We start from the raw sequence: 14,747 nt of genomic DNA, 5'->3' as shown, positions 1-14,747 counted from the left end.
TCCAGCCCAGAATACTGGAGTGGGCAGCCGGTCCCTTCCCCAGGGGACCTTCCCAACCCGGGGATCGAACCCAGGACAGCCAACACTTTTAGAAAATTGTGAAGCCCGGATCTTTACATAATATCTGGAAGGAGAAGTTTATAAGAATAATGGAGTTCTTTAAACACGTTTTGCTTGGAAATCCCTATACTGGATATGCATTCTGACCGAAAGGAGGGTGAAAAGCTCCACGTTTTTCTCAAATCTTGAGTTTAATGATGGCAAACAAAGCTGAATTTTCAACAAATTTTTATTCACCCTAAAGCAAATTATTGGAAAATTGTGTTATGAGTAAAATACTTCAACACTCAAAAAAATCTATGTATACTCCATGACCTATAAAGCATATAAAAGGACAGAAATAGCCAGTCCTTTCTGTCGTGCCTTCTACTGAGTGCATGCTGTGTGCTGAGTCGCTTAAGTCATGTCCGACTCTGTGACGCCATGGGCTGTAGCCCGCCAGGCTCCTCTGACCATGGGATTCTGCAGGCAAGAATACTGTAGTGGGTTCCCATGCTCTACACTTTTAAAAGTTAATAAAAGTTATACTGATTATGCAAAGTATTATTTTAAAATTGTCAGAAACCAATTAAGTTAATAATAGTACAATTTCTTAAATTTTGAGTGCACTTTTTTGTTACTTAAGAGTCTAAGAACTAGTTTTAGGGCTGCTGGTTAGGATTAGAGTTGCAATGGAAGGAATAAGAGAAAATATCTTATTCTAGTAGCTTGCAGTGGTAGCTGGATACTTATATAGCAAAACTGCCTCATTAAGGGCAACAACTTTTAAAAATTGAAGCTATAGTTTGTTCATTATAATTTTATCTTAGAGTGTAGAGAGGATCATTACTGAATTCTGTTCTTTCACTTCACTTATAATGACGGTAAAGCATCCAGCGTTGTGTTTGACATTCAAAAAACTAAGATCATGGCATCCAGTTCCATCACTTCATGGCAAATAGAAGGGGGAAACGTAGAAGCAGTGACAGATTTTATTTTCTTGGGCTTCAAAATCACTGCGGAGGGTGAGTGTAGCCGTGAAATTAAAAGATGTTTGCTCCTTAGAAGGAAAGCTAGACAAACCTAGACAGCATGTTAAAAAGCAGAGACTATACTTTGCTGACAAAGGTCCATCTAGTCAAAGCTATGGTTTTTCCAGTAGTCATATACAGATGTGAGAGTTGGACCATAAAGAAGGCTGAGCACCATAGAACTGATGCTTTTGAATTGTGGTGTTGCTTGAGAATCGCTTGGACAACAAGGAGACCAAACCAGTCAATCCTAAAGGAAATCAACCCTGAAAATTCACTGGAAGGACTGATGCTGAAGCTGAAGCTCCAATACTTTGGCCACCTGATGCGAAGAGCCAACTCATTGGAAAAGACCTTGATGCTGGGAGTGATTGAAGGCAAAAGGAGAAGAGCGTGGCAGAGAATGAGGTGGTTAGATAGTATCACCAACTCGGTGGACATGAATTTGAGCAAACTCTGGGAGATAGTGAAGGACAGAGGAGCCTGGCATGCTGCAGTCCCCTGGCATGGGGTCGCAAAGAGTTGGGCACGACTTAGCAACTGAACAACACCTGTGTTTGAATCAGGATGGGCTAGGTTATATATAGTACTGCACTAGTCACCTGTAGGTCAGGTGACTCTCCAGGGCAGCTCACCTCCAGGTGGTGACTCAGCATTTCCAGCTGCTTCCGTCTCTGGCTCTGCCAACCCAATGTGAGGTTCCACATCAGAGACGGCAGAAGAGCTACACTGGAGGATTCTGCAAAGGCTTTTCTTTGCCTCCTCCGGTTATGGACCTTTCATTTCTGCTGACCTTTCATTGGCCTGAGCTAGTCACATGGCCAAACCTGACTGACTCCCAGAAGGCTGGGAGGTACAACTTCCTGTGTGCTGGGGAAAAGGAACAAGAAAAAAAGATTTGGTAAACACAGCATTGTCTCTCTCACAGTGTTCAATAGTAAAGATAAATATAAACCAATCTGAAAGTGTTACAGGATCCAAGCTTTACAACCAGAGTTAACATAGAGAACTGTTCAAATTAAAGCCTTTATTTCCATTTCTATATAGTACAGTGTTATGTCTGTTGACTTAAAAAAAAAATTCACAACCTAAAAGTTGAGAGTTATGTTTTATTTGGTGGGAAGTTTTAGGACTTCAAACCCAGGAGACAGCAAGCATCTCAAGTAACCCTGAGATGTTAGGGTTACTGCTGAGCGAGGAGGTGAGGGAGAGGAGCCAGGTTATACCATTTTGCAACAAAGGGCAGGCAGTCTGAACATCAAATGATTATTGTTAAAGAAAACCAAATATTCCAAGTTAAGGAATTTAGCGCTTTTCTCTGTATGGAAAGATGCAAGAGTCTGGGCTCACTGAAATCATTCCTTTCATACGCACCTCAGCATCTGGAGCCAGTATCCAAGGTCTACAGTCTTGAGCTTCCTTTCCTCAGGGCTCATTGTGGGAAGTGGCCATTGTCTGATGGCGGCTAGATAGCAGGTATTCTTCTCCTTCCTGAGGGTCCTCAAAGCTCACTGGCTTACACTGGAGGGCTGCAATCGCTGATAACTGCGACATCCTTGTTTACTGATATGGCAGGAAATATTTCACTTCTCTTGTCCTTTGAGTGAAAAGAAAGAAAAAACTTTTCTGATGTTCACGTAAGGCAGTTCCTGAAACAAATTCTCACTTTATGGAAAGGTTTCTTTCAGCAAATTTGTAATATATTACAAAACTCTGGACCCAACATTGGAGAATTAGGCTAACTATTGTGTCTTTTAATTAGGAGTTAAGAGTAAATTATTCTATTTTTGCTTCTAATTTCATAAACTGTTAATGAGCGTCCATGGGGTCACGAAGAGTCGGACATGACTGAGCGAGTAAACAACAAAAACAAATTTCATATAATGAATAGCGTATCAGATCTGATATTTTGGGGGTAGACATTAAGGAGATGGATTATGAAAACTGTATGGTCATAGAAAGCTGATTTTTATCAATTTATTTCTAATTTAATGAATCTCCGAAACCTGAATCTCTCAGATGTGTTTGTATCTGGAGTTGAAACGTTTTTAATGTCGAATTGGCAGACCAGAAATTTTCGATTGTCACAATGGCCAGTTCAAAAGGCAATATAGTTCATTTGATTGTGTTATTTAAGTTCCTTAAATATAACATCTGCTGCTGCTGCTGCTAAGTCCCTTCAGTCAGTGGCTGACTCTGTGCAACCCCATAGACGGCAGCCCACCAGGCTTCTCCGTCCCTGGGATTCTCCAGGCAAGAACACTGGAGTGGGTTGCCATTTCCTTCTCCAATGCAGGAAAGTAAAAAGTGAAAGTGAAGTTGCTCAGTCGTGTCCGACTCTTCACGACCCCACGGACTGCAGCCTACCAGGCTCCTCCGTCCATGGGATTTTCCAGGCAAGGTTACTGGAGTGAGTTGCCTTTGCCTTCTCCAAAATATAACATGTACTACTAGTAAATATTACAAAGCACTTTCCACAGTATTTCTCATGACAACTTCTCAAAAGCCTTGTGTGAAAGAAAAAATGAAGCTGGTATTGCTAAGACAGCTCTCTAAAATGGAGCCAGGAGGCCACTGAGGAAATGTGACTTATGCATGCTCAGTCTGGATGGAATCTGACCTTTTGATCTGATGAGGTAATCCAGAACATTTGCCAGAGACTGCTGACAGTCTATCTACCTATTGGACTCTCACCCTAAAAAACTCATGATTCCTTAAAGACAAGTATTTTTCTGACTTGCATTGGAGTTAATCACCATTTTTTGCCAGACAACTTTTAACAACCTCATGGCTTTTTGTGTTTATAAGTCTCTGACGCTGGGAGGGATTGGGGGCAGGAGGAGAAGGGGACGACAGAGGGTGAGATGGCTGGATGGCATCACTGACTCGATGGACATGAGTCTCAGTGAACTCCGGGAGTTGGTGATGGACAGGGAGGCCTGGTGTGCTGCGATTCATGGGGTTGAAAAGAGTCGGACACGACTGAGTGACTGATCTGATCTGATGTGATCTGATTCTTTTTCTTACCAGGAACCCTCCTTCAGGGTTACCCAAATCTATGTGTCCCCAGTTAGAGTTCTAAGTAAACTTTTCTTATTTGTAGCCTCCTGCGTAATTTTTTGGTTGACACCTGGGAGATAGATTTTACTACTCAAATTCACAAACAAGAAAAACAAGACATAAACAAGTAAAGTATCTAAGGTCATTTAACTACTCAGTTGTTCTGGTGGGCTGAAAACTCAGACCAGCTGACCCCAAAGTTCTTGCTTGACATTCCTTGAGTGAGTGGCAGCTCCACCTGCTTCCAGGTGAACTCCTGAGCACTTCTAGACAGCACCCTAAATGCCTTCAACTGTTAAAACCAAGTAAATTACGGTTGACTCAATCTTAGAATGAAAATATTTTAAAGTAATAGCTATTATCAATCATATAAGAAACTAATTATCCTTTCTACATACTACATTGTATGTAGTAAATATAAAAACAAACCCCCAAATGCCAAGATTTTTTAACTCAAAAGAATTACATTTGCAAAAACAATTTCTTTAAATGCTTTAGGTTGTATAATCTCTAGACCTGCAGACATATCAAATGAAACTTTATCAAAGAATAATCACTTATGTTTGGGAGTCCAAAATTGGGCTCAAATATAGATGCAAATGACTATTTCTGACTTTTTAGCAGGGGCCAGAACTCTGCATATTGACCCAAAGTAGATTCACAAGAATCTTTTGTACTTCACTTTCATCTGTTCACCTTCAGTAGCAATCTCTTCATGAAAGTCACAAAGGCTTATGACCAGCAGGAAACAGACTGGACCTTAAGTACATAATCAACCAGAGAAGCAAGAATTTTAAGTTCCTAGTGACTAGAATTTGCTACTAAATCGTTATTAATGTACATATGCTTTACATACAACTTCAGTATGCCATTTAGTCTCATTTATAGGACTATGTTTCATCTGCAAAATCAATAAACATACAACCATAGTCCAAAGGTGTAGGACCCCAAGAGAATTACAAAGATGATAACCACAGGGTCTTTCCTCTAAGGGAACTTTAAAAAGTTAAGTTTGGTTATTTTGGTAACCAAATAGGAGATAAAGGGAAGTGAATCCACATCAGAATATTCCACTATGAAGTAAAAAAAGAAATGATAGAATATCCTAATTTTGCTGTCCCCTGTGAATTAATAGATACAGGTATTATGCATCAATAGGTCCTAAGATTATAAAAAGAGAGAATTCGATATTACATGCCTCCCGAGGGAAGACCACCCCACCACCTAAAATGCTGCTAGACGGATGGAACCTAAAGTGGGTCTAGACTTGAGATATAGTTGCCAATTTAAAGGAAACAGAGAACAGAGGGACATGTTGAACTGCACTGTGAATCACACAATCTGTGAAGTCCTGACCACAGAGGACTACAGGTCAAAAGGCCTCATTTCTTCAAGAGAAAACTTGTAAAGTTAAAAAAAAAAAGACTTAAAAGTTCAATTTTTTCAAACGTGCATGTATGTGTGTAGGGGAAAACCTATACTGTCTAGGGGAGAACACTTGTGTGGTCAAACCATTTTTAAAAAGGAAGTGAAAGTGGTTACTGTAATGGTTACTTGTTTGTTGGTGGTGAAATGGTTGTGATTGGGAAGCAATAGACAGAAGGGACTCCTAATAGGTATTGAAGTTCTGTTTCTTAACTCAATGGTGATTACAAAAGTATTTGCCTTCCAGTTCCAGTTCAGTCGCTCAGTCGTGTCTGACTCTTTGCGACCCCAAGAACCACAGCATGCCAGGCCTCCCTGTCCATCACCAACTCCCGGAGTTCACCCAAACCTATGTCCATTGAGTCAGTGATGCCATCCAACCATCTCATCCTCTGTTGTCCTCTTCTCCTCCTGCCCTCAATCTTTCCCAGCCTCCGGGTCTTTTCAAATGAGTCAGCTCTTCGCATCAGGTGCCCAAAGTATTGCAGTTTCAGCTTCAGCATCAGTCCTTCCAATGAATATTCAGGACTAATTTGCTTTAGGATGGACTGGTTGGATCTCCTTGCAGTCCAAGGGACTCTCAAGAGTCTTCTCCAACACCACAGTTCAAAAGCATCAATTCTTCAGTGCTCAGCTTTCTTTATAGTCCAACTCTCACATCCATACATGACCACTGGAAAAACCATAGCCTTGATGAGATGGACCTTTGTTGACAAAGTAATGTCTCTGCTTTTCAATACGCTGTCTAGGTTGGTCATAACTTTCCTTCCAAGAAGTAAGCGTCTTTTGATTTCATGGCTGCAATCACCATCTGCAGTGATTTTGGAGCCCAGAAAAATAAAGTCAGCCACTGTTTCCACTGTTTCCCCATCTATTTGCCATGAAGTGATGGGACCAGATGCCATGATCTTTGTTTTCTGAATGTTGAGCTTTAAGCCAACTTTTTCACTCTCCTCTTTCACTTTTGTCAAGAGGCTCTTTATTTCTTCTTCACTTTCTGCCATAAGGGTGGTGTCATCTGCATATCTGAGGTTATTGATATTTCTCCCCACAATCTTGATTCCAGCCTGTGCTTCCTCCAGCCCAGAGTTTCTCATGATGTACTCTGCATATAAATTAAATAAGCAGAGTGACAATATACAGCCTTGATGTACTCCTTTTCCTATTTGGAACCAGTCTGTTGTTCCATGTCCAGTTCTAACTGTTGCTTCCTGACCTGCATATAGGTTTCTCAAGAGGCAGGTCAGGTGGTCTGGTATTCCCATCTCTTTCAGAGTTTTCCACAGTTTATTGTGATCCACACAGTCAAAGGCTTTGGCATAGTCAATAAAGCAGAAATAGATGTTTTTCTGGAACTCTCTTGCTGTTTCCATGATCCAGCGGATGTTGGCAATTTGATCTCTGGTTCCTCTGCCTTTTCTAAAACCAGCTTGAACATCAGGAAGTTCACGGTTCACATATTGCTGAAGCCTGGCTTGGAGAATTTTAAGTATTACTTTACTAGCGTGTGAGATGAGTGCAATTGTGTGGTAGTTTGAGCATTCTTTGGCACTGCCTTTCTTTGGGAATGGAATGAAAACTGACCTTTTCCAGTCCTGTGGCCACTTCTGAGTTTTCCAAATTTGCTGGCATATTGAGTACAGCACTTTCACAGCATCATCTTTCAGGATTTGAAATAGTGTTTGCCTTAGAATTACTGATTAAGGTGAACATTTTCTTTGTCTTGTCTTTGGTTTCTGTGTTTTATTTTATAATAAAAAATTTTTTTAAAAGAAAAGCTTTGGAACTAGAGGCTAGTCCTACCCAAGAGCAGAAATAATATTTTCTTCACAATGAGCCATTTGCAAATGTATCCACTTGGTTTCCTGGGAAAATATTAAGGTTCAGTTCAGTTCAGTTCAGTTCAGTCACTCAGTCGTGTCCGACTCTTTGCGACCCCATGAATCACAGCAGGCCAGGCCTCCCTGTCCATCACCAACCCCCGGAGTTCACTCAGACTCAAGAGGCAGGTCAAGTGGTCTGGTATTCCCATCTCTTTCAGAATTTTCTACAGTTTATTGTGATCCACACAGTCAAAGGCTTTGGCATAGTCAATAAAGCAGAAATAGATGTTTTTCTGGAACTCTCTTGCTTTTTCCATGATCCAGCGGATGTTGGCAATTTGATCTCTGGTTCCTCTGCCTTTTCTAAAACCAGCTTGAACATCAGGAAGTTCACGGTTCACATATTGCTGAAGCCTGGCTTGGAGAATTTTGAGCATTACTTTACTAACGTGTGAGATGAGTGCAATTGTGGGGTAGTTTGAGCATTCTTTGGCATTGTCTTTCTTTGGGATTGGAATGAAAACTGACCTTTAAGGTTAAATTACTTTAAAAAGAAAAATAAATGCTTTTTAGAAAACTTTTGAAAGATATTCCATGTTGAATTACAATTTGGGAATTTTATTTAGATACTGTCCATTTTTAAAGATAATGGACAAGTAGGTAGGAGTGTATTTTGAGGGTTAAAGGGGTAAAATGAGAAAACATAAGGAGACTAGAACAATTTCTTGATGCTTAATGGTTAAATTCCAATAAAGGTCAGGGGAGTAATCTATTAACACTTCCCATTGAGATTTTGTTGAGGGCAAGAATTCCCTCCCTTTCCTATCCTACATGGGAAGATAATTTCATCTCAGAATTCTATGACTTTTTAAAAGTACAGAGAATAGAATGCTCAGCTTGAGAGTCAAGAATCAAACAATCCTCTTAAACAGAAGTTCTGTGGGGAGTCAGACTGGAGAGTCAAAAAATGTAGATACACGTTAGCCCAGGCTTCAGCAGCGGCTGTGTGTAAACCACTGATATGTTTATCTCTCATTACCCTTTTTACCAGTTTACAGACTCAGACCTTCCAATCCCACCCACCAGCTCTGACCACTGCCCCTGTTTACCAACAAACAAGTCTCATTCTTGAGCTCAATACTGAAGATGCTGGGAAGTTTTTTTTTTTAACCTTATATGGGTTTTAAATAAACTGCATTTTGAAAAGAAAACAAAAAGGCAAGTCCCCAAATACACATTCTTCAGCTAGGATTTGAACCAGTGACATTTAGGCTCACAGAATAGATTCCAGCCACCCACTGAGCCACCACATAAAACCTTGAGGTTCTTTTACTTTGCTCAGATCACACTTTCTCCTTTTCCCCAAACATTCAGTAAATGAAAAAAGGACAAAATTTGTTTACCAAAGCATGCGTCCTGGTCCCTTTGCTCTCTGAGAAACTTTACAATGAAAAACAAACAGATAACTATTTAGTATGTTTAGCTAAGAGGGAGAAATCCCAAGGGAATAGAAGGGGAGCAGAAAGAAGGAAAGGTGGAGGCAATATCAAACTAAAAAGGAAAAAGAGAAAGAAGAAAGAAGAGGAGAGAAATATAGGAAGAAAAAGAGTTGGGGAGAAGGAAAAGAGAGAATGACAAAGAGGTAGGGAAGGAGAAGGAGGAATCAGAGAGGCAGAGAGGCTGGGAGTGGAGAGGAAGGAAGCTCGTCTCAGAAGGGAAGGAAAGACTAAGAACAAAGAATTGCAGCAGAAGCCAGGAGAGCTGAGTTGAGTTCCTTTTTCATTCTACAAATATTTATTGCCCATTCACTGTGTGCAAGGCACTCTGATATAGTCATTTCTTGGGAGAAACAAATATGAATTACTCTATTGCACAGAGTTCATTATTTCATTTCTTTAGTACTCCCCCCCCACCCCGCCCCCACCGAGAATGAATGTAATTTATGCTTCTTCAGAAGATTTGGATGATAAAGCTCTAATTTTTTTCCTCTGGGAGAAAGGCAGGGTAAAAAGAGAGTCTAATTCTAGCCTGTTGACATTTTGCTGCCTTTTGTGTTGCATTCTTTCTGATGTTTAGTCTGAAGGGCAGCAGTTCCCCAGGGAAAACTCTTCCGTGGGGATGGCAAAGGTGCAAAAGGACAAGCAGAAACACACCAGGCCTCTTCAGGCCTAGGAACTAACCCACTGTCAGTCCTGCCTCTGTCTCATGAAGTCATGGCAGAGATGTAGGATGCAGGGTAAAGAAACAAGACCAATAATTACATACATTTCATTTTATATCATATAAAAGGTATAACTCTCTAAGTTCAGCAAATTTAAATTTATACAAGTTATACAGTCAGCTCTCCTCCACAAGCGTTTTTGTTTTTGTTGTTGCTGTTGTTTGGCTGCACCATGCAGCTTGCAGGATCTTAGTTCTCTGACCAGGGATCGAACTTGTGCCCTCTACAGTGGAAGTGCAGAGTCCTAACCACTGGACCACCAGGGAATTCTCTAGAACACTTTTTTTTTTTCATATTCAGATAATACTTTATTATTCTGGCTTTGAAATAATTATGACACTACTCAGCAAAGTCCCAGGAAGTTCAAGTTACAAGGCTACCTTCCCAAAGTCCCTAAATAAATCACTCACATAGAACATCCATGCTTTTTCCAGTACAAAATAAAAGCCTGTGTAATTGTTAGGCTCTGACAAATGCTTTAAAAAGCCTCTAATTCATAATTCATTTCAATCCAATAACCATTCATTGAGCCCCTAAACACCATATGCTAAATGACGATTGTGACAGTGTCTCTATTCTGGAGGAAGCTGCACACACAAAAATGTGCTGCTAAACATGAACATCTCAGGAGATGTTAAAGATGATTCTATCCTAGAGTCAGATAAGTTAGTGTAATGTAGTATAATTTCCATTTTCAGACCCCAAATTTTATTTGGCATATTAAAGGCCAAAGTAAGTCCCATAACAAAGAAGCCTGGCTTTTCACACCCTTAACTAGCAATTAATAAGCAAAACTACCTTCCAATGAACACCTAAGCCCCTTCCTCATCTCTTGCTTCTCTAATTACTTTGACCTCCACAAAGAATGCATTTGACTGTATCAGAATAGTTTTTATAGCAGGGGTTTTTTTTTTCCTTTTTAAAACCAGGATCCAAAGTTCACACACAGCATCTAGTTGTTTTCCTTCTTTAGCATCTTCTAATCTAGGGCGATGCTCCCCATCTGCCCACCATTTTATCTCCCATAACACCACTTTTTAAAAAGAGATCAGCCAGTTAGCTTGCAGAATGTTCTCATGACTCTTTCAGACTTGTAACAATTTCCAAGGCCATTCTACTTTGAGGATTTCTTTGTCTCTTTCAGTACATAATTTTTTACTGAATTTTAATTATTTAAGGTATTTGTAATTTCCAGCTGCTGTTAGATTATTTCTTCTTCTAGCATCCTGTTCTTGTTTCATGGATGTAATGCTTTTCTGATGATATACTATGATTTTTTTTTGGAAGTATTTTTATGCTCCTCGATTTGTCTCTGTTTCTTGCAATTCTTTTCTCCCCTGATTCTTACATATTGGAGATTTTAAATTATCTTATGTTGAAGTTAACCTTCAATATAAATCCAGTATTTACAGACTTCCCTGTAGCTCAAAAGGTAAAGAATCTGTGGATACAGGAGACTAGGGTTCGATCCCTGGGTTGGGAAGTTCCTCTGGAGAAGGAATGGCAACCCACTCGAGTATTCTTGCCATGGAGAATTCCATGGACAGAGAAGCCTGGCGGGCTACAGTTGTCCCTGCTGGAGGGATTGTTGTCCACTTATATTTTAAGAGAAAAGGCCCCAAAGCTGATCAGGGGCCACAAGTGTGTGTTTGAGTCTTGTCAGTTGAAGGGATTCACTGTAGGCTGTTCCTATGGGTCCCTTAAATGTCAGTATCTGTGGTTCTTTTTTCTGGCATGGTTATTTTTTCCTGAGACGCACCCTTTATTTTCTGCTAGAGATAAGAACGTGGCTGTGATGTTCTTTATGAGAATAAGAAGAGATCTGGTATCTCATATTCAAATTCAGACTCAGCTCCTCTCTTTTCATTAAGATGTCTCACTCCCACTCTAATCTATGCCTGGTGTTGCCATATTAGAACTCCTTTGGTTTACTTGTTCCAGAGGTGACATTTCTTGTTTCACATGATGGTAAAAGCAGTAGTCTGATTATATCAGGTGGAGTCAGGACCTGGGGATCTGATCACTTTTTAAACATATTTTCAAACAAATCTCTCTTTGCAGTGCTACAGTCTTTTCATCTCCACTCCTCTAACTTCCTTCTGTGTTTTACCTGCTTCCAATTCTGGAGTCTTTTCAGGGTTCCTCCTGGTGACATGCCTTGTTTCTCCGTGGTTTCTCCTTCTTCACCACTGAGATTTGACCTTCCTTGGGTCTTCTAAGTCCTTTGCCACCCTCCATCAGTTTTCCATTTTCATGTGCCGTAGGTTAGGGTGATTATCAAGTCTAAATAAAGATGAAATTTGTGGGTTGTTTTTTTTTTTCTCTCCTTTTTATTTTTGAGAGAAGTGGTATGGGGAAGGTCTCACTACCTTGAATTGAAAACTCTTCACTTATTTTTAGTTCTTCAAATGCCTTGAATTCTTTACCGCTGCTGGGCTTTTACATTTGGTATTCCAGCTCTCTGAGATATTCTTTTTCTCTCCCTCATCTTCTCTCCTGGCCAATTCCAAGTCATCTTTTAGGTCCCAGGTAAACATCATTCATAGATGAATCCTGCCCAGCCATCCAGACTAGGTTAAGTACACTCCCTATAGTAGATTTACATAACACCTGCCATGACTCTAATTAATGTACATGCCTAACTCCTCTGCTAACCTCCACAAGGGAAGGGAACATTTCTATCTTGTTGACTGCTAATGTCTAGTGTAATGCTTAGCATTCAGTAGGGGATCAGTATGTTTTTCTTACCGTTGATAACATATATTGCTCATTATAAAGATTTGTAGCTTAATTTACAGTTGCTGCTACCAATAAGTAGTTATTTTTAATTCAACAATCCTCATTATTATAATTGTCTAGCTATTAATATGAAAACACCATAATATGGACTCTTGGGTTTATTGTACAATGAACACTTTTTAAATTATCATGTGGGCTTCCCTGGTGGGTCAGATGGTAAAGAATCTGCCTGCAGTGTGGGATACCTGGGTTCGATCCTTGGGCTGGGAAGAGTCTCTGGAGAAGGGAATGGTGACCCACTCCAGTATTTTTGCCTGAAGAATTCCACAGACAGAGGAGCCTGGAGAGGGCGAGGCCAAGGCCAGGCTCCTCTGTCCATGGAATTCTTCAGGTAAAAATACATGTTTTGCCTGAAGAATACATTCCATGGGATTGAAAAGAGTCAGATACAACTGAGTGACTAACACAGACAAATCGTGTACTGGCAGTAATGAAATATGCCCGCAAGTCAGCACACTGTATAGGTTTTCTATTCCTACTGTTTCAAATGATCACAGATTGGATGGCCTAAAACAACACAAATTTATTATTTCATGGTTTTGGAGGTAGAAAATCTAAAATGGGTTGGCAAGGCTGCATTCCTTCTGGAGGCTCTAGGAGGGAATCAGTTTCCCCACCTTTTTCAGCTTCTAGAGGCTGCCTGCATTCCTTCGCATATCACTCTGACCTCTGCGTCCACTGTTACATCTCCTTCTCTGACTCTCTTGCCTCCTTACAAAAGACCCATATGATTAGTTCAGGTTCACATAACCCAGAATAATTTCTGCTTTTCAATAGCTTTAACCACATCTATAAAGTCCATTTTGCTGTAGAAAGGAAAATGTTCACTGGTTCTGGGAATTAAGATGTGGACATCTTCGAGGCCTACCACACAGAGACAACAAAATATGAACCCACAGATGAATTAGTTGCTGCAGGAAATGATAAAAACCTGACTCACATACATTTAAAACATTAAATTAGAACAACCTCCAAAATAGATAAATAATTTAAATGAAAAAATATCATTACTATGCCTCGAAATAAGATACCTAATATAAACCAATGATTATTAAATAGACAACATATATCAGCTCAACAATTACTTAGACTTCCATATACCTCCCTGACTATGCTTTTGAGAATCCTTGGATTTCCTCAAGGTTTCAGGTAGTCACAGCATTTTGTAAAGACAATTATACTAACAACCATGTTAGTATAGTTGTTACTAACAAGAGTTTAGTGTTTTTCTTAAATATATTTAAAAATAAATTTTAGATGAAAAATATAGCTGGTGCTCTGTAGTCACCAGTTCTGCATCCTTAGAGCTCAGTTGTAAAGAATCTGCTGTAATGCAGGAGACCTGGGTTCAATTCTTGGGTCAGGAAGATTTCCTGGAGAAGGAAATGGCAACCCACTCCAGTATGCTTGCCTGGAGAATCCCATGGACAGAGGAGCCTGGCAGACTACAGTCCATGGGGTCACAAGAGTCGGACACAACTTAGCAACTAAACCACCACCACCACCAGATAGAAAATATTCAGAAAAGAAAATTCCAGAAAGTTTCAAAAAGAAAAAAACTTGGAATTTGTTGTGGGCCAGCAATTATTTACATAGTATTTACATTACATTTACAATTATTTACATGGCATTTACATTGTGTTAGGTATTATAAGTAGTCTAGAGATGGGGGCATAGCAACCCACTCCTGTATTCTTGCCTGAAGAATTCCAGGGACAGAGGAGCCTGGCGGGCTACACTCCATGGTGTTGCAAAGAGTCAGACACGACTGAGCAACTAACACTTCATTTCAGAGATAATTTAAAGTATATGGAAGGATGTGCATAGGTTATATGCAAATACTATGCCATGTTATATAAGGTACTTGAATATCTGTGGATGTAATATCCAAAGGGGATCCTAGAATCAATCCTCCATGGATACCAAAAGATGGCTGTATAATTAGCACTGATCATGTTTCAATAAATATCTCATAACATCCTGCAGAATTACTTGGGAATAATTATAATAAAAACCTATTTGGGGAAAATGAAGTCTAATATGCTCAATTATTTACTTTAACAGGCCATAATTAGATACTTTATTCTCAATTATCTAGCAATGTCATGTGAACAACCAGTACAAAACGACAGTTTCACAATGAGCTGGTGGGTAATGCTGTCAGCTGGCTCTTTCAGACAAGACTCTCACCCCAAAACTGTATCTTGATTGTCAATTTTGCTCATTTAGTAATTTAATAATTGTACCCAGGTCTGATCTAGCTCTGAGGCATTAGCTGGAGAGGATGTCCTTTTCCCAGTGGAAAGTTAACTTGAGAAATCAAATAAAGGTCAGAAGATTGCCTGATGA

At 39.9% G+C, this 14,747-nt stretch overlaps 1 protein-coding gene across 1 annotated transcript in view; it reads right to left on the bottom strand.

Annotated features, from left to right (window-relative positions):
* Positions 1-2,084, bottom strand: part of KCTD20 (potassium channel tetramerization domain containing 20) — a 38,581-nt gene extending 36,497 nt beyond the window's left edge. The window contains exon 1 of the mRNA XM_010848660.1: positions 1,706-2,084. The gene's annotated coding sequence lies outside the window, so the exon portion shown is untranslated. The remainder of the gene's footprint in view (positions 1-1,705) is intronic.
* Positions 2,085-14,747: the final 12,663 nt, after the last annotated feature.

Source organism: Bison bison, unplaced genomic scaffold, assembly GCF_000754665.1.
Source record: "Bison bison bison isolate TAMUID 2011002044 unplaced genomic scaffold, Bison_UMD1.0 scf7180017864270, whole genome shotgun sequence".
Lineage (NCBI taxonomy): Eukaryota > Metazoa > Chordata > Mammalia > Artiodactyla > Bovidae > Bison > Bison bison.
This window is presented reverse-complemented; position numbering and strand designations above follow the sequence as displayed.